A 17,679-nucleotide genomic window follows, 5' to 3' on the forward strand; every position below is an offset into this window, starting at 1 on the left:
ATTATTTTCAGCTTTCTTTGGGGGCTTAACTGTTGCCTCGGGTCATGTGGTGACCTTAGTTCATGTCTCTTGTCTTATGTGGAATACACTGAATCTTGGATATCTTGAAAAAGCTGGACTCTTAATTCTCCCTGCCTATTTTTGGACTCTGAATCTAGAAGATTCCAGAAGTTCCACTCACCACATTGTGTTCTAGCCATTTAGTCCTTAGAAAGCTTTATCTTATTTTTGAGTGGCTAAGTATTTCTAAACTTTCTGTCTCTATTGTGGCTGTATGTTTGGAGCAGTGTTCATGGGAAAAGGGATGGGTCAAAGCTTATTAACAACTCCAATTGGCAAGAAGTTCTGTTGCTTTTTTAGGACACAGACATTAAGTGATTAATATGTATTATTGTATTATATTCTAATCATTGTAAAATATAACATGATTGCCTTTTGTAGATTTGGAAACTTATGGTTTGGAAAAAAAGAGAGAAATCAGTCCCAAGTCATACACAGCTTATGGATTGCAGAATCAGTGCCCAATCTTGGGTCTCATTTCCACATCGGAGCTCCTAACCACTGCACTCTACCAAGTCTGTAAACACGGGGGCACCATCTCACATGTCCTTTCCTTTTGTCCTAGGAAAATGAACTGAAGGATGCCACCCAGGGAGAGTATCGCCTGAGATCCCATCATGCAGGCCTTCCCACAAGGGCCCGGCAGCATGACAAGGTAGCTGATACCACTGTCCACAGACCATCTGGGGCCCTGGAGGGAGGGCGCTGGGCCAGGGAGGAACAATTGGGAAGGGGCAGGGAAGAATCACTGAACACCAATGTGAAGGTGGCCAGAGAGGCTGAGCCAGGTCTCTCTCACTTCTTCACATGACCAGCACGTGAGGCACCCAGTGATGTCTCATCCACTGTCTGCTGGTTATCTCTGCTTGGAAGTCTATTAGGCACCTGTATCTTTAACAGCAAGGCAGAACAAACCCATTGGTGCCCACTCTCCCAAACCACTTTCTCCCCAGTAAATGGTGTGGCCACTCCTGGTTGCCTGAGCCTCCATGATGGTGCCTCCTGGGTGCTGCTCTTTCTTCATCTGAATCTAACTCCCTGCTTGAGTCTGTTTTCTGTTGCTTATAACAGAATACCTGAAGCTTGGTGCTTTATAAAGAAAAGGAATCTATTTCTTAAGCTATGGAGTCTGAGAATCTAAGGTTGAGGGGCTGCATCTTGTGAGGACCTTCTTGCTGATGAGGACTCTGCAGGGTCCCAAGGTGGTATAGGGCATCCCGTGGCAAGGGGGCTGAGTGTGCTCACATATCAGCTCAGGGCTCTTTTCCTCTTCTTATTAAGCCAGCAGTTCCACTCCCCTGATAACCCATTGGTCCATTAACACATTAATCCATGAATGGACCTATCCATTCATGAGGGCAGAGTCCTCATGATTCAGTCACCTCTTAAAGGCTCCACCTCTCAGTACTGCCCTGTTGAGGATTAAGTTTCCCACACATGAAATTTGGGGGATGCATTCAAACCATGGAGCACACCAACCAGCCACCTCAGCCCCAGACGTGCCCCAGCTCTCCTCCTCTCCTCTCCACTGTGGTCATCTTCTCTTTCCCAGATGCTAAAGCCATTTCCTAACTGGCCTGTCTAGCTCCCTTGTCATCCTGTGATCTTTTCCCTATGGCAACTGGAGTGATCTTGTGATGCCCTCTGGATCATGCAATCCTCTGACCCTTCCAATGCCTTCCATAAATAAAACTGAGGCTTTTCCCTGTGGCTGCCATCCTGTCCATCTTGCTACCTCCCGTCCACCTCTGACTGACTTTTGTTCCTTGGATCCCTAAGCTTGTCTCAGCATTTGATGGTTGTTTCTGCTTAGAACACTCCACTCCATCATCTTCAACAGCTGGGAGCTTCTTGCCTTTCAAGCCTCAGGTTAGGCGTCCCTCCTGGTGAGGATTCGTGGCTCTAACGGCCCTCCCTCCATCCCTTTTTTCTCTACGTGACAACACCTGTTTTCATGGTCTTTGTATCTTTTCTTGCTATCTTAGTCTATCACAGGTCTTCACTTATGTGTTTGTCTGTCTCCTACGAGAATGTGGGCTTGGGATTGCAGAGAGCTTTGCTGTCACATCCATGACTGTCTCTCCTGTACCTTCAAAGGATGCATAGTAGGTGCTTAGTCAACATCTATTGAATGATGGGTTGTTTTAAGCTGTTAATTTTGCCGCTTTGCCAATGCATATTTCAAGGAATAACTGAGTTCTAGTGATTAAATATAAAAATTAGAGGTTTCTTGATTTGACACTTTCTTGCTTTCTTGTTTGGCCATTTTTTAAAGGTATGTTTTTCAGGAAATTACAAGTGTTGATGAGGATGTAGGGAAACTGGAATCCTGCACATTGTTGCTGGGAATGTAAAATGGTGCAACCACTATAGAAAACAGTATGTAAGTCCCTCAAAAAATTAAAAATAGAATTACATATGATCCAGCAATCCCAATCCTGGTATAAGAATTGAAAAGGCAGTCAGGCGTGGTGGCTCATACCTGTAATCTCAGCACTTTGAGAGGCTGAGGCGAGTGGATCACCTGAGGTCAGAAGTTGGAGACTAGCCTGGCTAACATGGCAAAACCCCATCTCTACTAAAAATACAAAAATTAGCCAGGCATGGTGGTGCATGCCTGTAATCCCAGCTACTTGGGAGGCTGAGGCAGGAGGATCATTTGAACCTGGGAGGTTGAGGTTTCAGTGAGTCGAGATCATGCCATTGCACTCCAGCCTGGGCAATAGAGCGAAACAGTCTCAAAAAACAAAATTGAAAAGGAGGGTCTCAAATAGATATATGTACATCTTAGAAATTTATAGTAGCCAAAAGGTGGAAATAACCCACATTTCCATTGATGGATGAGTGAATAAACAACATGTGGCATATGTGTACAATGGAATATTACTGGCCCTTGAAAAGGAAGGAAACTCTGACACACACTACTGCATGGATGAACTTTGGGGACATTTTGGTAAGGGAATAAGCCAGTCCCAAAGGGCAAACACTGTTTGATTCCACTTATATGAGGTTCCTAGAATCATCAGAGCCATAGAGACAAAGAGTAGAATGGAGGTGCCAGGGGCTGGGTAGAGGGGGGATAGGGAGGTGCTGTTTAATGAGGACAGAGTTTCAGTTGGGGAAGAGGAAGAGAGTTCTGGAGATGGGTGGTGGTGATGGTTGTAGAACAGTGTGAATGTCCTTAATGCCACTGAAGTACCTACACGTAAAATAGTTAAGATGGTAAATTTTATGTAATATGTATTTTATCATAATTTTTCTTACAAAGGTGTGTTTTAGGCCGGACACGGTGACTCACTCCTGTAATCCCAGCATTTTGGGAGGCTGAGGTGGGTGGATCATGAGGTTAGGAGATTGAGACCATCCTGGCTAACACGGTGAAACTCCATCTCCACTAAAAATACAAAAAATTAGCCAGGCATGGTAGTGGGCACCTATAGTCCCAGCTACTCTGGAGGCTGAGGCAGGAGAGTGGCATGAACCTGGGAGGTAGAGCTTGCAGTGAGCTGAGATCACGCCACTGCACTCCAGCCTGGGCGACAGAGCAAGACTCTGTCTCAAAAAAAATTGTGTTTTAATATATCCTGACCCTCCAATTAGTATGCTTTCCCCATTTTTCCACCAGCCCCCACTTTCCAAACCTACACTTGCAGGAAAGGCTCTGATAAACTCACACTGAGGTCTGAATGCATCATAAGGCTTTAGTGACTTTCTTAGGCCAGGAGTATTTTTCTTCAAATAGGAGGAAAAATATAAAAAAGATGGGGGTGTTTCAGGCCTCCAGTCCAGGCTGATGACAGGGCTGGTGGGGAGCTGGGCGCAGGGAGGTTGGATCCTGGGATGGCTTTCTTCCTATGACTAAAATAGCTGCATGTGTACACGTTCCGCTCCTGAGCTGGGCTGCTGCACCTGGAGAGGCAATGCCAGCTGTCGGGGGACGGGGGTGCTGAAGCTGAGCCCTGCAGGCATTGACCAGGCCAGCAAGGGCCAGCGGAGGTGGGGGTCCCAGCGCTCAGCCCTCACAACGGAGGCAAAGGTCTCCTTTCCTGGATGGCTGGTGGTGCAGCTTGACATCCCTGCTCCCGCAGGATTCAAACCGCTTTGTTTGTTCGCTTGGGGTTTGAATTTCTCCCCCTGCTGTCTTCTCAGCTTGGCCTTTTAAACAAGGCTGCAAGGCACAGGAAATGAGCTGGCCTTTGCTTCTGCTTCTCATGGGTGTCTGAGGGAGCCCAGCAGCTCACCCGGCGTGGACAGGAATAGCAGTGCTTTGAGAGAGGCAGCAGGGGCACCCTAGGGCTGTCCTGCAGCCTGCTTTGCGGAGCTTGGCTTTGCTTCCAAGTGCCTGGGGGCCGGCTACCTGCATGGGAGGCATTGAGGGAGTGGCAGTCCCCAGAGACTGTCTCTTGGGCCGAGCATCTTTGTGGTAGCTGGGGAGGCTGAAGGTGTGGGGGTGAGTTTGTGCTGATGGAAGCATTCAACTGTCCCTCCAGACTCATGGGTAGGCTTGTCAACGCAAACCTGCAGAAACACCAGCACCCTTCTGGATCCCTGGAGACACTTGGGGATCAGCAATTCCCCTATCTGATTCTTGCTTGGAATTGCAAAATGCTTTTCAGTAGCACTGATTAAGAGACGGAAATTAATTCTCAGAGCTCTTAATTATGAATGCAAAGAGACTGCATTGTCAGCATTTTTCCCTGTGTGGAAATGATTGGTTCTTAGGTGCAAACTGTGGTATTGGGCTGTCTGGAGTGTTGAATTGAATTCTCTTAGGCAGGCAGCCTTGTGGGAGGAAACTGATGAGCTGGGATCCAAGACATAGTGCAAAGAATATGCTTGATGCCTTTGAAGCTGCAAAGCTAGCCTTTTGTTGATTTCAGAAAAAAATAATTGAAATTTCTTCTCTGTTTGGGTTAGGAGGTGCCTGTTAAGCTCCCTCCTCCCCGCACTGGGCCACTGTTCCTGTAGCAGTTCTGAGGTTCAAGGTTTTCGTCACATTGAGTATCTGATGCCAAATATTTCCAGCTTCTCTTCCACCTGGTGCCACTGTTGCTGCCACAAGAACCTATTTTGAAATAGAAATGAGTCCAGTGTCTGGATCTAAGTGAAGAACAGTTCACTCTTACGAGATTTTTTTAGAGAATAAAATCCAGTCCAGTGTCTGGATCTGATACCCAGGGTTGTTAATGTGCTGTTGTGTTTGTGTGTGGTGAGCACACAAATTGGAGAATCACTCAAACCGTGTTAGTACCTGACATTCTGGAGCTGGGTACTAGTAGGTCATTAAGTTCATGACCTATGACCACATGCCGTAGCATGGGTCAATTTCCTACAACCTAGGGAATCCTCTTACCTGCTGGCCAGAAACCCAAAAGGTTGTAGAAGTATAGGCACAGCTAGGAAACACTGGTATGAAATGGCAACCATGCAACTTACTAGCAATTTCCCTCTTTAAACATTTTTTTTCTATTAAAAATTATGAAAGTTTAAAAGGATGACACACATAGACATTTGGGATTCGTGAGGCTTAGTTTTTGACTGAAAGGTGAGTGTCCCAACCAGGGTTGCAGCTGAATATTATTCTCTAAAAAAATCTCGGGAGAGGGAACTGTTCTTCACCTGCATTTAATCAGGACAAAGGAAGAGTTGCCTGGGCGCCTAACCTCGAACATCTAGGACATTTTGTCTTTGGTTATGGGTCTAGTGAAAATCTCTGCGTCTTCTTTGTCACTCTGAGTCTACTTTCTCCTTTAGTAGGAGACTGATTTGGCCCTTGAGAACATCCAGGAGACTGTTCTAGTCCAAGAGCAATGGGACAGGGACCCAGGCCAGGAGCGGTGGCTCACGCCTGTAATCCCAGCACTTTGGGAGGCCGAGGCGGGTGGATCACCTGAGGTCAGGAGTTTGAGACCAGCCTGGCCAACATGGAGAAACCCCGTCTCTACTAAAAATACAAAAATTGGCTGGGTATGGTGGAGTGCGCCTGTAATCCCAGCTACTCGGGAGGCTGAGGCATGAGAATCACTTGAACCTGGGAGGTGAAGGTTGCAGTGAGCCGAGATCACACCACTGCACTCCAGCCTGGGCGACAGAGCGAGGCTCTCTCAAGAAAAAAAAAAAAAAGTGATAGACTTTGAGGCAGAGACCTCGATGTGGCAGGGATCCCAGCACCCCTATATTGTGCTCAGCCAGAGGCCAGGGCATTTGTCAACCAATGACCCATCCACCAAGACTCCTGGCATGAGCTGGGCTGCAAAGCCCAACCAGGCAGAGAAGAAACTGCCAGGCTCTCTTCTGGGCTACTGGCCCAAGGTGCCCATTTGAGCCAATATTTATCGTGTTTTAATTTAGTGGCATCAGTTCTCTATCCACGTGGGATCAGTGGCTGCTGAATTAGAGAATGCCCCCTTCTCCAGGTTTATCAGCTGGGGTTATTTCCAGCTGCCCCTCACAGAAGCCTGAGCTTGGTGGGTTTCACACGAGGGGCACTGTTGTGCTCAGGAAGCCCAGAGGTGGTGACCCCGGCCAGAGGCAGCTTCCTGGAGAAGGAGCGAGGGCCTGGGGGCTCCTGTCCAGCAGAGACGTGTGTGGAAGGTGGCTTCTGTGACACCGAGACAGGCGGTATTCCATCTTGAAGGATCGCATCCCCACTGTGGTGGGAGGAAGAGGGGCTGAAGCTTTTCTCACGAAGCTCTGTTTCATGAAAGTCATTGTCCTCTAGAGATTTCTGCTCCAGGCTCATCAGAACCGTGTCACAGACGGTCTCAGTCTGGTCCTAGCGGGAGAGAGATGGCACATACCCCAAAAGCAATTGAGGAGGGTTGCCAAGCATTCTTAGGGAGGTGCAGGCAGGGTTAGGGGAGCCAGCGGGGTGACTGAAGCCCTGGGGGCTGCACCAGTAGAAGTGGTAACAAACCTTGACTTGGGGGAATAGGGAGGGGTGGGGCCCAGCTCATTGGGGCTTTGGGCTTTCCAGGGACAGATGCCAGTTGTTGGTGTAGAGTGACAATTCGACGCGTGCTCGCGGTAATGAGGACTGCTGTCTAGCTGATTTCCGCGTCAGTTGCCTATTGCTGCTGTGACAAATTCCCACAAGCACGCCATCGTGTCTCACCGCTCTGGAGGTCTTAAGTCCTAAAGTCAAGATGTCAGCAGGCCTGTGTGCTTTCCTGAGGCTCTGGGGGACAGTCTCTCCTCTTGGGTTTTTTTGGCTTCCTTCCCTGATCTTCAAAGCTGGCAGCAGAGCATGATCCAAGCTCTCTCTTTTTCGTCTCTGACTCTGCTTTTCCTGATAAGGACACTGTGATTACGTAGAGCCCATCTGGATAACCCCGGTCCTCTCCCACTCTCAGGACCCTCCACGCAATCTCATCTTCAGGGTCCGTTCTGCCGCAAAAAGTGATGTATTCACAGACTTTAGGAATTTGGATGTGGACATCTTTGTGTGGGGCCGTAATTCAGCCATTATACATCCAGGAAATCAGTCTCTTCGGTTCTCCCTCCCCTCTCCTTGTCCACACACCCTCTCCTCCTTGTTGCTAACCAGAGCCTTGGACTTCATCATTCTGGTAAACAAAAAGATGACACTATGGGGAGTTTTAAGTCAAAGAAATGCAAAACCATAATTGTGGCATGAGGTGAGGTCCACGAAAGAGTAAATATTGGCCAGGCGAGGTGGTTCACATCTGTAATTCCAGCACTTCGGGAGGCCGAGGTGGGCAGATCACTTGGTCAGGAGTTCAAGACCAGCCTGGCCAACATGACAAAACCTTGTATCTCCTAAAAATGCAAAAATTAGCCAGGCATGGTGGTGTGCACCTGTAACCCCAGCTACTTGGGAGGCTGAGGCATGAGAATCCCTTGAACTCGGGAGGTGGAGGTTGCAGTGAGCCGAGATCACATCACTGCACTCCAGCCCGGGTGACAGAGCGAGACTCCATCTCGAAATAAAAAGAAAGAGTAAATGTCATTGGCTTGCCCCCGAGGTCCTCCATGGACTCTGCCTGGACTCTTCACCTTCCTCCAAGAACTTCTTTTCTTTTACTTTGCTTATGAGTATCACCTCAAGGTCAACAGACCCTTTCGTTCTCCCAATATTATTGCCTTCCGTTAAGTCACTGCGATTGCCACCCTATTGTCCACTGCGGAAACACAGTGTTTCCGCTCTACTGTGTTAAATTTAGCTCCTTTTAGCTCTATCGTGGGACAAATAGGACTTAGGGGCCAGCTGGACTCTAGCTTCTGGCCGCTGTTTGTAACGTACCCGTGGGAGAATGCATTCCGGTGCTCGGTAATTTCTTTCCAGGTTCACACTGGAATGGCAGCCTGTCTGCAGGTTGGAGGTTGTCTGTTCTTGACCAAAGCACTGGATGCTGCCCCTTAGAGGGCAATTCCTGACTGTCCAGTGCTCTTATGAAAAGCTGGATAATAAATGCATCTTCATGCTGGGTTCTGCACATGGAGCCTGAAACCCAAGTTGGCTTCTCTGTGAAACATGAGTCTGAATCGATTCCTCCCCAAACTAGAAACTCCTTATGTAGGGAGCCTCTGAGCCATCATGTTGCTTCTGGGCTGCTAATGTTTTTTTTTTTTTTTTTGGAGATTTTACCCATCAGGGTCACAATAGCAAATACACAGTACTTGCAAACTGGAGGATGGAGCAGAGTTTCGAAAAGAAAGTACTAACAAAGGTGTGGGTGCTGTTGCCGGGGCCGGGGGGGGGGGCGGGCAGGGGGCACGGGCAGGACACTTGCAAAGGAGGTTGGGAGTCTGAGACCAGCAGAGGCCGGGGGCCATGGCCACCTGCTATGGGTACAGGGAGAAGGGTGTGGGAGAGGCCCTCCCCAGAGAAGGACAATGTTGGGGGTTACCCCAGTTCCACCACCCAGTGGGAGGACTTGCAGGGATCAGTGTGCAGCTGCCCTCAGGGCTGTGACTTACTACAGCAAAAGGACACACAGCACAGGTGGCGAAGGGAGAGGGCACACAGAATGAAGCCGGGGGAGACCAGGTACAGGCTCTCCAGGTCGTCTCACAAGAGGATTCCCAAGAATCACACAGGATGCTTAGTGGACCCGCAGCTGCAAGCTGTGATGTGTGTGAAATGTCATCTGTCAGGGAAGCCCATTAAAGACTAAGCAGCCAGAGTTTTTATGGGGTCCTGGTCACACGGGCACTCTCTGTCCAGCACATACCGAAATTCCGACTCCCAGAAGGAAAGGTGTTCATCATAAACCGTCTTGTTCAAGCAGCCTAGATATGGTAAGCCACCCTAATCAATTAGAGAATGTAGGAATTCTCCCCAAATCCCAGTTCCCAGGCCTCCAGCCAAGGGCCAGGCTCACCAGCAGCCTTTCTAAGGGGAGCAGCTCAGGGTAATCCCTGCAGGCTGGTGGGGAGGGCCGGGGGCCGGGGGTCATGCTGATCCATCGTTTCTTGATCATGCCTTCCCCTGGGCAAGCCTGATTAGAAGCCGGATGGTACGGGGGGTGCAGGCCATGAGGATAAGCCTCTTGGGACACAAAGGGGGGATGGATGACAGTGGCGCCTGTGTCTGGGAGGGCTGACAGCAATAGTCCACCCAGGAGCCAGGGCCACCTTTCCATCTTGGAAATTTCCTCAACACCATTCCATTCAGTACAAAAATCTTGCCCGACCACTGACTCCCTGCCAGGCAGTCCTCTGGGCTCTGATGATGGGAAATTGCAAGGCGGAAGAAAACTTCTGTCTGGTGACATTTCTGTTCCAATGAGGAGCAGCCACAGGAAGAAGGCAAACAGCTGCAGAGGACAGTGCCAAGCACACGTGGACACCAAAGCATGGTGGTGTGGGAGGGAGGGGCATGGAGGCGGGGGTTGGAGGCAAGGCTTTCGTCACCTTGCAAGGGTTGGGAAGGCCTGTCTGAGGTGACACCTAATGAGAAGGAGCCATACCTGAGCAGACTGGGGCAGGGCGGGGTAGAGATCTGCAAGCAACGGAATCAGCAGGTGCAGCGGCCCCGGGGTAGGAAGAAGCTTGACCTGTTTAAGGGACAGAAGGAGGCCAGGGTGTCCCCAGCATAGTGGCAAGAGGGTATAGCAGGCAGGTAGGACTTTTAGACCACCAAGGAGTTTGGATTTTATTCTAATTTCTGTGGAAACCACAGAAGGTTTCAAGCAGGGAGAGGCAAGATCTGGCAGGTATTTCAGAAAGATGGTGCTGGTCGCTGTGTGAGACTGAATTTAGGGGCATTCAAGCATGACCCCCAAGTCCTAATGTTCTTGAACAAATAGGATGCAAGAAGTGATGCTTCCTGCAAACCTGCACCCCAGGGTATTGAGGTTCAGAAGTGAGGATGGTTTAATTCAAATGGGTTGTGACATTTTCACCGGGGGCATTTGGATTATTTCTCTAAGTTCGTTGCCTGATAACATCACATTGCAGCAAAATGGCATTAAAATATTCCTTCGAATGAGACCTCTCTACGACCTCTTAATAACAGCTTTCCTGTAACCCTGTTCCCATTTGGCAATGCCAAGTGGGTGCTTGCCTTTCTTTTGGTGCCCCAGAAGTTGTCAGGTTAAACTAACACTTAGTACAGAAAGTATTTGAAATAGAAAGGACTTCTGCAGCTGAAAAGCGTGACATTATGTTAGTCTGTTATTGAAGCCATAATTCACATCATAACGCCAGAGGAGGAGGAAAAGAAATTACAAGGCTGCCGTTGCATTAAAATATGTTGCCTCCACAGTGAAAATGAATGGGAAAGGAACCATGGTGACTTCTTTCATTCACAGCATCCCCTTACCTGTTTCGAAGAGGAGAGAGACTGAACATGGTGCCTGCCTTCCCAATAAGCTTGTAGCTTGGCCCTGGGGGCTGTGGCCTGAGAATGGAATTTATGTGGTTTTTGGGTTTATTGGGGGAATGCATTCTAGTTCATGTGGAATTTCATTGGCATTTTTATTCACTTTTAGGATGAGGTAAAATTTTTAGACAAGAATAAATATGCTTAGACAGTGGGAAAACACTTGTATCTGTTAGGGCTCTCATGGTTACAGGGGACAGACGATTCAAATTGGTGTGAGCAAACAAGGATAATCTATTGGTCCAAGTGTCTGAAAAGGAAAAGACAATTAGCTTCAGGCTCAGCTTGATCTGGGTGCTCAAATGATGCCACGGGGATCCTGCTTTTCCCTCTGCGTCTCTCTGCGTTTATCTCATTGGCTGTGTTCTCAGATCGGTTCTTCCCTCGTGATGGCAAAGGCTACAGTAGTTCCAGCTTTTTGTCTTTAACTTTCCAAGTCCAGTGGGCAAAAGGGAGAGTTCTTCCAGTTTCCTATACGAGTGCAAGATCTCATTCCCCCAGAATGCAATTGGATCATGTGACTTCCCCAACCAATCACTACATCCGGGGGATGAGATTACACTGACTGGCCAGGCCTGTGACACATTTGCAACCCTGAACCAATCACTGAGGCTGTGGTGGAGGTGGGGGGCAGGGAGGAAGACAGAGGTCGTCTGCTGATTGGCCAGCCCTTGGTCATGTGTAGCGACCCCTAGTAGGAGTGGACCCAGTCCGTGATGGAGAAGGAGGGAGGGAAGGATCCTCTAAGAGGAAATTGAAGATTTTGCTCCTAAAGAGGAAGCAATGGATACCAGCTCTTAGGCATGTTGTGATAACCTCCTTGTCTCCATCCCTTCCGCTTGCAGGTGAAGGCAGAGTATGTGCATCTCAACCACCCGCTCACCCTGGTGACCAGAGAGCGCGATTTGGCCGTGAAGGAGAAACATCAGCTCCAAGCCAAGCTGGAGAACCTAGAACAGGTCCTGAAGGTAAGCTGGCTTTCTGCATTTGGGACCGCTTCTGCTCTTTGTGAGGTCAATGTGAGGAAGGAGGGCTGCAGGACCCTCGAGCAGAAGATATGTAAAGCTCCTTTGGAAGCCATCATCCACATTCAGAGATGTTGGGGCTGTTTTTCCCCTTTTTGTGGTATAAAAAGCAATAAATAACAAAATTCCAGTGTTTCTGGAAGCAATCCCGTAAAGCCAATTATGCATTTCCATTTCTTAGGATGTTAAACACAGCTGAGCTGTGCAGTGGCAGGCACACCGCTCCTGAATGGAAATGGAGTCTGCCTACGTTAAAGACCAGAGGTGGCTACAGTGGGTTTCAAACTTCAGGAATTTTAAGCTGCTCCTCAGACATTTAATGACCTGTGTTATAAAGAGGATAGCTAAACCAGAACCTTGCTCTATCAGAGGACAGGTAACTGGATGTTCCTCATGCATTCCTGATGAGCTGAGATCTCCTTCAATATTTAGCCAGTGGGTTGATTTGCTATTGATGCCACTGAGTTAAGCTGAATGAATTTTTTCACCAAGTGTTAAAATTTGATTGGATTCTCATTCTGGGAAACATTTTTTTACAAAAATAAAAAAGAAAGTAATCTCCAGTTCTATGATCCAGTACATATATTAGCGGGGTCATTTGCATTTCACAATTACAGAAAACAGGATTAGGCTGCATCCGCAAATACTCTTTAAATCAAGAAGTGATTTCACCTCCATCTGTAGCCTCTTTGGGGAAGCGTTTGGAGCTCTGAGGGGAGCATCTGGGTAGTTGCCAGGGATGGTGGTGGGGGGAGTGGAGGGGGTGGGGGATGAGGATGAGGAGTGACCCCCTCCAGGGATAGTTGGGGAGTAGAGGGGGTAGGGGATGGGGGTGAGAAGTGACCCCTCTAGGGATAGTGGGGGGGCAGTGGAGGGTGTGGGGGGATGGGGATGAGGAGTGACCCCTCCAGGGATGGTGGTGGGGGGTGGGGATGAGGAGTGACCCTCCAGGGAGGGTGGTGGTGGGGGTGGGGATGAGGAGTGACCCCTCCAGGGATGGTGGTGGGGGGAGTGGAGGGGGGGGGGGGTGAGGTGAGGAGTGACTCATCCCCATCCCCCCACCCCCTCCAGGGATAGTTGGGGAGTAGAGGGGGTAGGGGATGGGGGTGAGAAGTGACCCCTCTAGGGATAGTGGGGGGGCAGTGGAGGGGGTGGGGGGATGGGGATGAGGAGTGACCCCTCCAGGGATGGTGGTGGGGGGTGGGGATGAGGAGTGACCCCTCCAGGGATGGTGGTGGGGGGAGTGGAGGGGGTGGGGGGTGAGGTGAGGAGTGACCCCTCCAGGGATGGTGGTGGGGGCAGTGGAGGCAGTGGGGGGATGGGGGGATGGGGATGAGGAGTGATCACTAAGGGGTATGAGGTTCTTTTTGGAGTGATGAAAATTTTCTTGAGTTCGATGATAATAATGGCTGTAGAACTTTGTGAATGTGCCAAAACCATGGGGCATTGCACACTAACATGGTGACCTTTATGGCATGTGGATTCCATCTCAATTAGAAAAGAATGATTCCATCTCAATTAGCAAAGAAAGATGCCCTATTCTCTGACTACCAGCCCGGAATGTGAACCAAGCTGGTCCTGCAGTTCTCAGCAAGCTCACTGTCCTGCTTCTCACTGTGTGCTCTAAGTTTTCAGAACGTAACCCTCAAGAGAGGAGGTGCTACCACGTAATTCTTTAAGCAGTTGCCTCGATGACTGACTGTGAGTTTTCTGAGGGCACACATCGTGACTTATCCAACCCTCTGCCTTTAGTGCCTGGGACACACATTCAGGGCTTAGTGAATTTAATGGAGGGTGTGCCATGAATCCCTGGGAGGAAGGAGCTTAGCGGAGAGTCTGCTGGATTAAAAAGCCATGAAAGATGGTTCTCAGCAGGGCCAACTTGCCCTCCAGGGGATATTTGGCAATGTCTGAGGACACTTTTGATTGAGATGACTGGGGAAGGGGAGGCCAGGGAGGTAAAACCCTCTCCCACGCGCAGATCCATGCAGATCAGTCTCCTACAGCAGATTATCACCTGGTCCCACGTGTCAGTGGTACTGAGTTTAGAAACTGTGTATCTGTTTCTTATCGCTGCTGTAGCAAGTGACCCCACGGTGTCTCGGTGGCTTAAAGCGACGTAGTCATAGTCTCTTACAGTTCTGGAGGTCAGAAGTCGGAGAGGAGCCTCACAGGGCTATGGTCTAGTGTTGGCAGGACTGCCTGCCTGTCTGAGCTTTGGGGAGAATTCCTTCCTTGCCTTTCCAGCTGCAAGGGCTGCTTAGGGCCTCATGTTCCACCTTCAAAGCCGGCGATGCAGCATCTTCCCTCCTTTCTGACCTCATGCCCTTTGAGTTGGTGGCATTTTTTCTTTTGTTGTCAGTGATGTGAGTGGAATTGGAACCTCAACACAGTTTCAATCAACCTGATTTGCTGAGAGCCAAAGAGGATTCTACTGGGATCAGAGACCCATCCTGGGAGGATGTCAGGTGGTGCAGGATTCCCAGCTAAGTGTGCCTGAGGGCCGGCTCACAGCCCCTCTCCTTTGCCTGCACAGAACAAAGACGCTGAAGTGCCAGCCTGGTGAAGAGCCTGGTGACCGGGCCACCAAATCACACCCACCACTGGGTTTTACTGAATTGTGAATGGGATGTAGTTTTCCTTCCAAATATAAAAGCTTTCAGTGAAATAGAAAAGACTGAAATTGGGGCTGAATGTTTCCTAAAACAATCGTGGGAGAATAATACTGAAACTGACTAGACACCTCCCCGCCCCCAGCATGGATCACACAGTGATATTTAACCTGATTTGAGTCCCTCTTGATTTTCATACTTAAAAAATGATAATTGATGACTTCATTATCTGTGAATGTGTTTTTATTACGCCTGTTTCCAAGGATAAGGCCTAATTACCAAAATCACTAAATATAATGAAGGGATATGAAGGAAGTAGAATGTTTGCATAAAGAGAAGAAAGAACTAAAATATACCACCTTGGAGGCTGAACATAGTTACTCCAAGATTCTCACTTGGCTCTGAGTTTCCAGGGAGGCTGGACAGAAAAGAAAATATGAAAAATTGCATAATTCTCACTCCTTCGGGGAAGGGAGCTCACTGCTTCCCCAGCAAAACAAAGCATGGTGTGCTGGACATGGTTTTCTTACTCGGAATGTTATGTTAGAGAATGCAGAAAAATACAGAAGAAACGGTGGTCAGGAACATTTTCATAGCAATGGAGGAGCAATTTTCCCATCTCTTTCTTTGGAAAAGAATCGCCTAATGGCATATGGAGTTTTCAAGCCTTTTTTGCATCATTAGCAAGGAGGATTGGGGAGGAACGCTAAAGGCTAGATTGCCCCATATATGGGAAGAACCCAAGAAGAGTTCTTTGGTGTTTTTTTTGTTTTGTTTTTTGTTTTAGATGGAGTCTTACTCTGTCACCCAGGCTGGAGTGGAGCGGCATGATCTCAACTCACTGCAACCTCCACCTCCCGTGTTCAAGAGATTCTCTTGCCTTAGCCTCCCGAGTAGCTGGGATTACAGGCACCCACCACCACACCCGGATTTTTTTGTGTGTGTGTGTGTTTTTAGTGGAGACAGGGTTTTGCCATGTTGGCTGGTTTTGAACTCCTGACTTCAAGTGATCCATTCGCCTTTGCCTCCCAAAGTGCTAGGATTACAGGCGTGAGCCACCGTGCCCAGCTGTGTTCTTTTTGATGGGACTTGTACAAGAGAAAAGGTAGTATTCCAGAGCCCTTCATTCCTGGTCTGTGGAATTTAAAATACCAAGAGATGGAAAAGCACTGGAGTCTGAACCAAGTGGGGTGGTCTGACTAGACTCCGCCTGCATGATGGTCTGTCTAGACTCCGCCTGCAAGTCCACCCTGTCTTTTGGGGAATTTCCCTGTCCCCACCATCCCTACCAAGGGAAAGGGAAACACCGTGCACCTTAACAGGGATCTGTATCATGAGACACACGTGGCATCCCTGGGCCATGAGCTGCTTTATTGCATGACCATTCATTCACAAGGACTGATTGAGTGCTATGTACCAGGCACTGTTGCAGGCACCAGGGGTATAGCAGTTAGTAAAATAGACCTCAACATTCAACTCCCCAATGAAGAAAAAGTCAAATGCATGTGATATAATGTCAGGCAGTGATAAGTGCTTTGCAGAAAAATAAATTGGGTAAACGAGCAGGAAATCAGTTCCTGCTGATGGTGGCACTTTAAAAGAGTGGTCCAGGAGGCTTCCCTAGACATATATGTTGAGCAGAGGGTGGAAGCAGCCCTGTCAGTGTTCAGGGAGGAGCATCCAGGCAGGGGGGAGTGCTGAGGGCCTGGGATGTGTGGATGCTTGACATGTCCAAGGAGAAGGTGGGCCGGACAGTGAATGGGGAGGGGCAGGGAAGTAAACAATGAAACCTGGATTGGCAATAAATTGGCCAGAGTCTTATAGGCCAAGGTAGAATTCCAAGAATTGTAGAACTGTGTGTATTACCCCCTGTCCCAATAAGGCTGCATAACAAACCATCCCGAAGCCTGGGGCTTGAAGCGGTCATAGTCCATCATTGCTCCCAAACCTCTGGTTGGCTGCATGGAGCTTCTCAGCTTGACCAGACTGGACTGAACAGCTCCTCCGGTCCAGCCGGGGCTCACATGCCCCTGAGTGGCCACTGGAGGGTGTTGGTTGGTTGGGCTGGGATGACCGCCTTGCTCCTTGCTCTCCCCTCCTCCATCAGGCGAGATAGGGCTTCTGGCCAGGGCACAGCTGGGCCATGAATGAGGCAGAGGCACAGAAGACCTCATGAGGCCCAGGCTTGAATGGGGCAAGGCACTTCTCAAATTCTGCTGGCTAAAGCAAGGCTCAGGGTCTGCCTGGTTTCAGGGGATGGGGAAGCTAACTCTGTCTCCAGCTATGAGGAGCCAAGAAGTCATGTCAGCAAGAATATATATGTGGTGCAGGGCAGGGAGCCCCCAAATCAGGGCTTAGGCTGGGAGGGTTCTTGGCTTTGCCCAGGGAAGAATTCAAGGGCAAGCTGGTGGTGGTAGCAGCTTTTACTGAAGTGTCTGTGCATAGCAGCAGCAGAGGTCCTGCTCCTTGCAGAGCAAGGCTACCTCACAGGCTGTGTGCCTAGAGTTGTGGCTCAAAGGCAGCTCCGAAGTCGTGTTTAAACCAGGTTTTAATTACATGCAAATTAAGGGGCAGGTTATGCAGAAAATTATTGGAAAATGGTGGTAACTTCTGGATGGCTGGGTCACTGACATGGAAAGGGGTGGTAACTTCTGGATGTTGCCATGGCAATGGTAAACTGACATGGCACTGTGGGTGCATCTCATGGGAAGGTGCTTCTGCCTAGGACCTGATTTAGCTAGTCCTGTTTGGTCCAGAGTCCAAGCCCCATCTCTTACCCTCCTACCTCAGATGCAGGGAGTGACTGTGGCATAGTTTTGCAATCAGTTTATGTCAGATGCCACTGGAATTGAGAGAGGAGGCGCATCTGGCTTTGGTTTGTAGAGGGTCACTCCAGTGGCCACACAGAAAAAAATCAGGAGTGGAAGCAAGGTCCCCACTGGGAGCCATGTCCTGATGCGAGATGATGGGGGCTTCCACTAAGCCAGGGTGGGGAGAAGCGCGCAGGCTCGGGGTGTGTCTTCAAGGTCAAATCAACAGGGTTTGCTGATGGACTGGACGTGGAGTGTGAAAGGCGAGAAGGAGTCAGGATGTGAGTTTCTGGGACAGCAATGGTGTCATCTGCTATGACAGGGAA

General features: G+C 49.2%; 1 protein-coding gene across 13 annotated transcripts in view; it reads left to right on the forward strand.

Moving 5' to 3' along the window:
• RIMBP2 (RIMS binding protein 2) overlaps positions 1 to 17,679 on the forward strand; it is a 332,521-nt gene that overhangs the window by 196,544 nt on the left and 118,298 nt on the right. For 8 of the 13 annotated variants that reach the window (XM_058424982.1, XM_032168269.2, XM_032168265.2 and 5 more), the window contains exons 3-4: positions 626 to 715; positions 11,752 to 11,874. The gene's annotated coding sequence lies outside the window, so the exon portion shown is untranslated. The remainder of the gene's footprint in view (positions 1 to 625; positions 716 to 11,751; positions 11,875 to 17,679) is intronic. The other 5 variants (XM_058424980.1, XM_058424984.1, XM_032168273.2 and 2 more) reach the window with 1 other exon arrangement.

Source organism: Hylobates moloch, unplaced genomic scaffold (assembly GCF_009828535.3).
Source record: "Hylobates moloch isolate HMO894 unplaced genomic scaffold, HMol_V3 SCAFFOLD_12, whole genome shotgun sequence".
Taxonomy (NCBI): domain Eukaryota; kingdom Metazoa; phylum Chordata; class Mammalia; order Primates; family Hylobatidae; genus Hylobates; species Hylobates moloch.